Source organism: Arachis ipaensis, chromosome B5 (genome assembly GCF_059453495.1).
Source record: "Arachis ipaensis isolate K30076 ecotype BB chromosome B5, ASM5945349v1, whole genome shotgun sequence".
NCBI classification, from domain to species: domain Eukaryota; kingdom Viridiplantae; phylum Streptophyta; class Magnoliopsida; order Fabales; family Fabaceae; genus Arachis; species Arachis ipaensis.
In genome coordinates, this window is record NC_142440.1 from 55,661,049 (window position 1) to 55,668,773 (window position 7,725).

Consider the following 7,725-nt stretch of genomic DNA (forward strand, 5'->3'; position numbering starts at 1 on the left):
AACCCGGTTAAACTGACCAGGTAACCTTATAATATCATTCAAGAAGCTTATAATACTCATATAATTATAATATCATCCTATTATCTCCCTTCTCTCATGAATTTAGTCCAGTTCATCAATCTGAGACTATTTACGGAAACCAGAATCAAAACTCCCAACCGATACGTTTCAAAAACTAGGTTTTTCGCGATTGCAATGTTGAGCTTGCCCCAAAAGAGGTTCTAGCATAAAGATGACACAATGACAATGAAGATTGAGATACTTGATGATACATCAGAGGTTCTCCCCTTACTGATCTTCTGGAGAAATCCGTACTTTCAAAAAAGATCTCACGTACTCGAAAACCGGGGTTTTTACATATAGATTGCGACTGTTTCCATTTTCTCTGAGGGATAAAGCATCCAAATGGCTAGAATCATTTCCCAAGGAAAGCTTGACGACCTGGGAAGATGTGGTGAATAGATTCTTAGCAAGGTTCTACCCTCCCCAAAGAGTGAATAGATTGAGGACTGAGGTGCAAACTTTTAGGCAGCAAGATGGTGAAACTTTGTATGAAGCATGGGAGAGATTCAAGGATTTGACAAGGAAGTACACCCTTGATATGTTCAATGAATGGGTGCAACTGCATATCTTTTATGAAGGGCTTTCCTATGAATCAAAAAAAGCTGTTGACCATTCATTTGGAGGCTCCCTTAACAAGAAGAAGACTATTGAAGATGTCATTGATGTCATTGAAACAGTGGCTGATAATGAGTATTTTTATGCCTCAGACAAAAGCAATAACAGAGGAGTCATGGAATTAAACCACATGGATGAAATTTTGGCCCAAAATAAGATGATTACAAGGAAACTGGTTGATTTGACCAAGCAAATGGAGAAGAATCAAGCTGCAGCCATCCATACTCAACCATCATCTCAAGCAGAGTTGAACACAGAGGAAGGAATTGACTGGGAACAAGCTAACTACATTGGAAATCCATCCAGACAAACCCATGATCCATATTCCAAAACATATAACCCTGGTTGGAAAAACCACCCAAATTTTGGGTGGGGGAACCAACAAAATCAAGGCCAAGATCACAAACCTCATAATCCCAACCAGTACACATATGAACAATCCAACCCATGATCATATCAACACCCATACAACAACTCGTCTCAGCCACCATATCAAGCCCAAGCCAACCAGCCTCAACATCTGATTCCCAATCCACCATCAGAGGACAAACTATCCAAGATTGAAGTTGATAAACCCCATTTTTAGGGCTTATCCTGTGCTTAATCTAGTGAATTTATCCATTATTCTCACACTTATTCATACAATTTGCATGATTTACATTTTTCTTCCTGATTTTGTGCTATGATTGAAAACATATTTCCGTGGCCCTAAATTTGCTATGTCTAATCCTATCCTATTACCATTTGATGCCTTGATATGTGTGTTAAGTGTTTTCAAGGTTTATAGGGTAGAAATGGCTTAAAGGATGGAAAGGAAGCATGCAAAACTGGAAGGAATACAAGAAGTTGAAGAAATTGCTAAGCTGTCCTGCCTGACCTCTTCGCACTCAAACGGTCATAACTTGAGCTACAGAAGACTAAATGAGGTGGTTCTAGTTGCGTTGGAAAGATAACATCCGGGTCTTCACAATGATATGTAATTTGCCATAGCTGCTCCAAAGATAGGTGATGCGAACGTGTGGATCACGTGCACGTGTGACCTGGAGAAAATTCAATCTACGCGTACGCGTGGACGACGCGTATGCATGGCTTTGCCGCATACTGGACATATCAGAAATTGCTGGAGGCGATTTCTGGGCTATTTTTTGACCCAGTTTTTGTCCCAGAAAACACAGATTAGAGGCTATAAAGTGGGAGAATCCATCCATTCATAAAGAACATTCATAATTCATAATTTTAGGTTTTAGATGTAGTTTCCAGAGAGAGAGGCTCTCTCCTCTCTCTTAGGATTTAGGATTAGAATTTCTCTTAAGGTTAGGTTTACTTCTTCTTCATTCCAGGTTCTATGTTCCTTTAATTTAATTTCTCTTCTACTTTCAATTACACTATTACTTTAGTTTGTTTTTTTTTTCAATTTGGTTTATGGATTCCTATGTTTAATTTGATTTCTTTATTTAATGCAATTCGAGGTATTCCAGATTTATGATTGCTTTCTTTTATTTATGATATAAATAATTTGGATTTTTTCCTTTTTGGCTTTAGTTAAGTAACTGGTGACACTTGAGTTGTCAAACTCAGCTGCTAATTAAAAATTGGGAATTGCTGCTTGATTTGGATCCCTCTAAAGCTAGTCTTTCCATAGGAGTTGACTAGGACTTGAGGAATCAAGTTGATTAGTCTACTTGACTTTCCTTTATTTAGTAAGGGTTAACTAAGTGGGAGCAATAAACAATTCTCATCATACTTGATAAGGATAACTAGGATGGGATTTCCAATTCTCATACCTTGCCAAGAGTTTTTCTAATTATTAATTTATTTTTCTTGCTATTTAAATTACTTGTTCCTTATTTCAAAAACCCAAAAATATACAATTTCATAACCAATAATAAATCATACTTCCTTGCAATTCCTTGAGAGACGACCCGAGGTTTAAATACTTCGGTTATAAATTTTATTGGATTTTGTTACTTGTGACAACCAAACTTTTGTACGAAAGGATTCTCCGTTGGTTTAGAAACTATACTTACAACGTGATTACTTTATTTTTATGAAATTCTTTACTAGCGGAAAATCTGATCGTAAAAAATGGCACCGTTGCCGGGGAATTGCAAACGTGTGCCTTATTATTGGTTATTATAAATATTTGCTTTTTCGTTTCTTTGTTAGTGTTTCTAGTTTTAGGAGTTTATTTTCATTAATTTTTATTAATTTTTATTTTCATTAGCTACTATGAATTCACACCCCTCTGGTTTCAAGTTTGGTTCCAATGTTATTGTAAGGAATGGAAACTATAATGAAAATAGGCATCAAGGTTGGAAGAATCAAAGATGGGAGGAGCCACAAGGATTTGATCAACCCTCTTGGCAACAACCCCGCCAATGCGCTAAAACTAACAACCATTCTATGATGCATACCAAGACAATAGTTATGGTGGACCTTTTCATGACAACCAACCTCCACCAAACTACTTTGGTCAAGAGCCATTCCAGGGAGCATACCAAGATGATAAATATGGTGGACCCCCTTGTAGTTACCAACAAGCCCCACCATATGCCTATGAGCCCCCTCCTCAACATAACTTTGAACCACAACACTCACAAGCCCCTTTCCACCATTCACCTCCATATGAACCACACCCAGAACCACCACCTCAATATTCACCATCTCCATATCCTTATCAAGAAGAACCACCTCCGTTTTATGAGCCCTTTCTCCTAACAAATGAACCCTCCTATCCACCCCAACCTCCATTAGATAACAACACACTCATCTCTAATATCATTGGTCTCATCTCTACACTCCAAAATCTTATATCCCGCATGAACCAACCTTCTACCTCTGATATTTAACCCTCAAGCTTTAGCACACCACCACCCTTCATGGATGAGCGCCCATATCCATCAATCCAAGGGCAAGATGATCCCAGTTATGCTTTTGATATGGAACAAGAGAGAAGGGATCATCTTCGTGAATCCATACTTCATAAGAAGCTAGAGGAGGCCCTAAAGGTAGCGGTAGGAGAGACCCTTGAAGATGAAAGAATAATTGAAAGGAGTTATCATAGAAAGGAAGACATCAAGGAGGAGTCTGATTTTGTACTAGAGCAAGTGGAGAAAGCCAAAATTACTAAAGAAGAGGAAGTGGTAGAAGATTTAGGAGATGTAGAACCTCCATGGGAAAGTCCAGTCATAGAACCTCCTTCCAAGACATTTGAATTTGATGTTGAAGAGGGTGTACAACCTCCAAGGCATGTCATGGTTGAAGACTTTGAAGAGGTTGATCAAGAGATGGATTCAAGCATTGATGAAGCCTTGCCTACAATTGAATCCTCTCCCATTGGACTAGACATGGAGATTAAAGAAGAAGAAACACAACCTCCCATGCCCTTGGTAAGTAATGAAGAAGAGATTGAATTGGAAGAAAGCTACCAAGAGGAAGAGGATGAAATTGAAGAAGTTTGCAAAGAGATGGAAGTTGTAAAAGAGCACAAGGGTGTGGAGCTTGAAATCACCTTGCCAAAGTTGTTGGAGACCTCTTCACCTAAGTCACCGTCATCCTTCACAATATTCAAGTGGGTAAAATTCATATCCCTTAGCTTTCTCATTCCACTTGAATATGGTTTACTTGAGACAGATGGTCAACTTAGAGCTCTTTGTGGCATTAAGAGTAAGAGGAAAATGGTTAGTGGTAGGAGTTGCCCTGCAAGGTTCAATACGGTTGCAGGCTCCAAGTTGAAGTGCAAGGATTGGTGTAGAGCTCGAGTGAATGAGTTTAGGAAGCTGTTTGGATGCCTTAGTGAGAATTCAGATTGCTTACCACCCTGATGGAATCATGATGATCAACTTGAAGACGGGTGTAGAATCAAGATTTGGGATCCAGGTAGATATGAGGATCAATTTTGGGAGCTTGATGTGCGGAAAACGATCCGACACAAAACTCACCGGCAAGTGCACCGGGTCGCATCAAGTAATAATAACTCACGGGAGTGAGGTCGATCCCACAGGGATTGAAGGATTGAGCAATTTTAGTTTAGTGGTTGATTTAGTCAAGCGAATCAAGATTTGGTTAAGAGATTTGTGATTTGCAGAATTTAAATTGCATGGAAAATAAAGGGGATGGGTAATTTGCATGAAATTTAAGAGAACTGAAATGTAAAATGCTAAATCTTAAAGAGCAAGAAATTAAATGGCAGAAACTTAGAACGCAAGAAATGTAAATTGTAGAATCTTAAAGTGCAAGAAATGTAAATGGCTTGAATTGTAAAGGGAATTGGGAATTGGATTTGCAGAAATTAAACAAGGAAAAGTAAAATTCAACACACAGAAGAGTAGAAGATGCCTTGGGTTGAATCGGATCTAAAACAGAAATATAAAAGAGCTCGAAAAATAGTAAACAGAGAAATTGAAAATGGAAATCCAGATCTCAGGACTCAAGAGACTAGATAACCAAGTCTAGATCTCAATGCCTTCCTAGATCCAACAAGAGCAATTGCAAAGGAAATGTAAATTGCAGAGAAAGTAAAAGAAGAAGCAATTAACAGAAACTGAAATTCAATTGTGCAGTAAGTAAACAGAGAGATCTCAAGATGAGATTGAAACAGAATTCCTTCAATTCTCCAACCCAAGATCCAAGCAAATGCCATAGAAATTGAAAGCAAGAAAACTAAGAGGAAGGGAATTCAATTCTCCTTCCCCGAGACTTAGAAACTCAAAATCACTCAACACCAAAAGCTCTCCGAAAACTACCTACGAAAACTAAAGGAAAGCTCCCTACACAACTACCCAATCAAAACCGAAAAGAAATTCTCCCTTAAAAACATAAATCTTAAGCTATTTATACACTTTCTTCAAATGGTCTTGAAGCCTTGAATTGGGCCTTTGCTCTTGATGGAATTGGGTTGATAGAGGCCTTGGTTTATTGCACTTGGAGTTGGAGAGAGAACTGAAGTGAACCGGGTTGGGAATTATAAAAGCTTGAGTAAAAGTTTGAGTAAAAGCTTGAGGCAAACTTTTACTCAAACTTTTTACACCAGCTGCCCCATTCTTGCTGCTACCAACGTTTGAGCTAAAGTTTGGGGTCAAACTTTTGCTCAAACGTTGGCCCCCTTATGCACACTCATGGCGCCAACGTTTGCCAAAAAGTTTGAGGCAAACGTTGGCGCAAACTTTTTGTCTCCAGGGTGTGTTGCTGATGGCGCCAACGTTTGCCAAAAAGTTTGATGCAAACATTGGCGCAAGCTTTTGTCCTCCAGGGTATTGATTTGTGATGCCAACGTTTGCCAAAAAGTTTGAGGCAAACGTTGGTGCAAGCTTTTTTCCCAAAAGTTTGAGCTAAAGTTTGAGGCAAACTTTTGCTCAAGCTTTTTGTTCCCTGGGGTGTTTTCACTTATTCCGAAAGTTTGAGCTAAAGTTTGAGGCAAACTTTTGCTCAAACTTTTTGTTCTCTCTTGCTCCTAGCTATTCCTTCTTGCTTCAACCTTTCTCCAAGCTTTCTTCACCTATCATCAATCAACCAAACACATCAAAGCTATGCTCAAAATCATGAGTTTGTCATTCTTTCATAATATGTGGCAATTATAGCATAAATCCTCATGAAATTGCATTAATTCATCTATGGTTGATTAAATCAAAGGAAACATGGAAATCTACCCAATTGGCTTGCTTATGGCTCAAGAAAGTGCATAAATCAATTGAAAACAAAAGAAAAAAACTAGTGAAACTAGGCTAAGATGACTTATCATCACAACACCAAACTTAAAGCTTGCTTGTCCCCAAGCAAGAAATGAATTATTGAGAAGAAAGAATGAAATGGAAGATGATGTTCATGCTAGCAGAGTATTATTGGTAGTTCATGGGGTTTTATGTGGATATGTAAACACTCACTTCTTTTTGACTCTTAGGCCTAGAAATTCTTCTTCAAGCATCAAGCAACACACTGCTATGACCTCTCATTATTCCTTTATCCTTGGCTATTATTTTGTTCATAAGCTTTATTTGAGTGTCATGTGTAACAAGTTCATTGATTTCTTTATGCTTGACACATTATTCACTATAGACACTTGGCTCACATTCCTTCTTAAAATATTGATGCCCAGCACCTCTTTGGGTTACTAAATGCCTTGTAGTTAGGTTGCTCTTGATAGTGGACTTTCAGCTGATGATCCCGGGTTAGTTAACCCAAGTCACCAAGTGTTGATGCACTCCAAAGAGCTTAATAATCCAAGCAGATCCTAGTACAAAGACATCACAGGCATATATTCTAAGGTTCAAGCTATTGGTGTCTAGCTTTGTTTCTTTTTGTTTTTCTTTTGTTCTGTTGCCCTTTTTGGCTTTTTCTTTTCTCTTTTTTTTTTGTTTTTCTTTTTTAACCAAGGACTTTTATTTGATTGAGATTCATAGACAGTAGGCCACTTTCTACTTAAGAGGAGACATCCTAGTTCTCTTATTCATTAAAAGTGAGCTATTATACGATCACACATTCATACCACCACTTACTTTTATTGTACTTCTATCTAACAAAGAACTATCTCACTCCATATTCCAAACATTTCTTTTATTGAATTAAAGATGCAGGGGACAAAGCATGCTTTTTGTTCAGTGAAAGTAAACACACAAGCACACACATAGGCTAGCTTACTTATTTTAAGAGAAACAAACATAATGCAAAGACTACTAATTATAATAACTACTTAAGGATGCAACGACAACTTAAAACAGATACAATGCATGCTTTTTCTTTGTATTGATGAACAAGGAGCAAGTCCACCTTTCATTTGTCATGCTTTTTCTTTCTTCTTTCATACACCTGGTTGCTGGTGTTCCCTGTGTCCATGTCTGTTGTCTGTTGACCCCGCCAGAACCCAGCTTTATTCATCGCCTCCTCTATTCTATCTTCAAGTCTCATAGCATTGCTTACTTCTATCTCACTTCTCTTTTTGAAGAATTCATTGAAAGTTGGAAATGCTGGATCCATGTTGTGCAGATGTTCTCCAATATAGTTCAGTTTGATTTGTCCATTTATGTTGTAATCGGCTTGGACTTCATATCT

The 7,725-nt window shown here is 38.0% G+C and overlaps 1 non-coding gene across 1 annotated transcript; it reads right to left on the reverse strand.

The window, feature by feature from the left end:
* Positions 1-499: 499 nt before the first annotated feature.
* On the reverse strand, positions 500-603 carry LOC148564244 (small nucleolar RNA R71). The gene has a single exon (XR_015885488.1). It is a non-coding gene; the product is annotated as a small nucleolar RNA R71 (small nucleolar RNA).
* Positions 604-7,725: the final 7,122 nt, after the last annotated feature.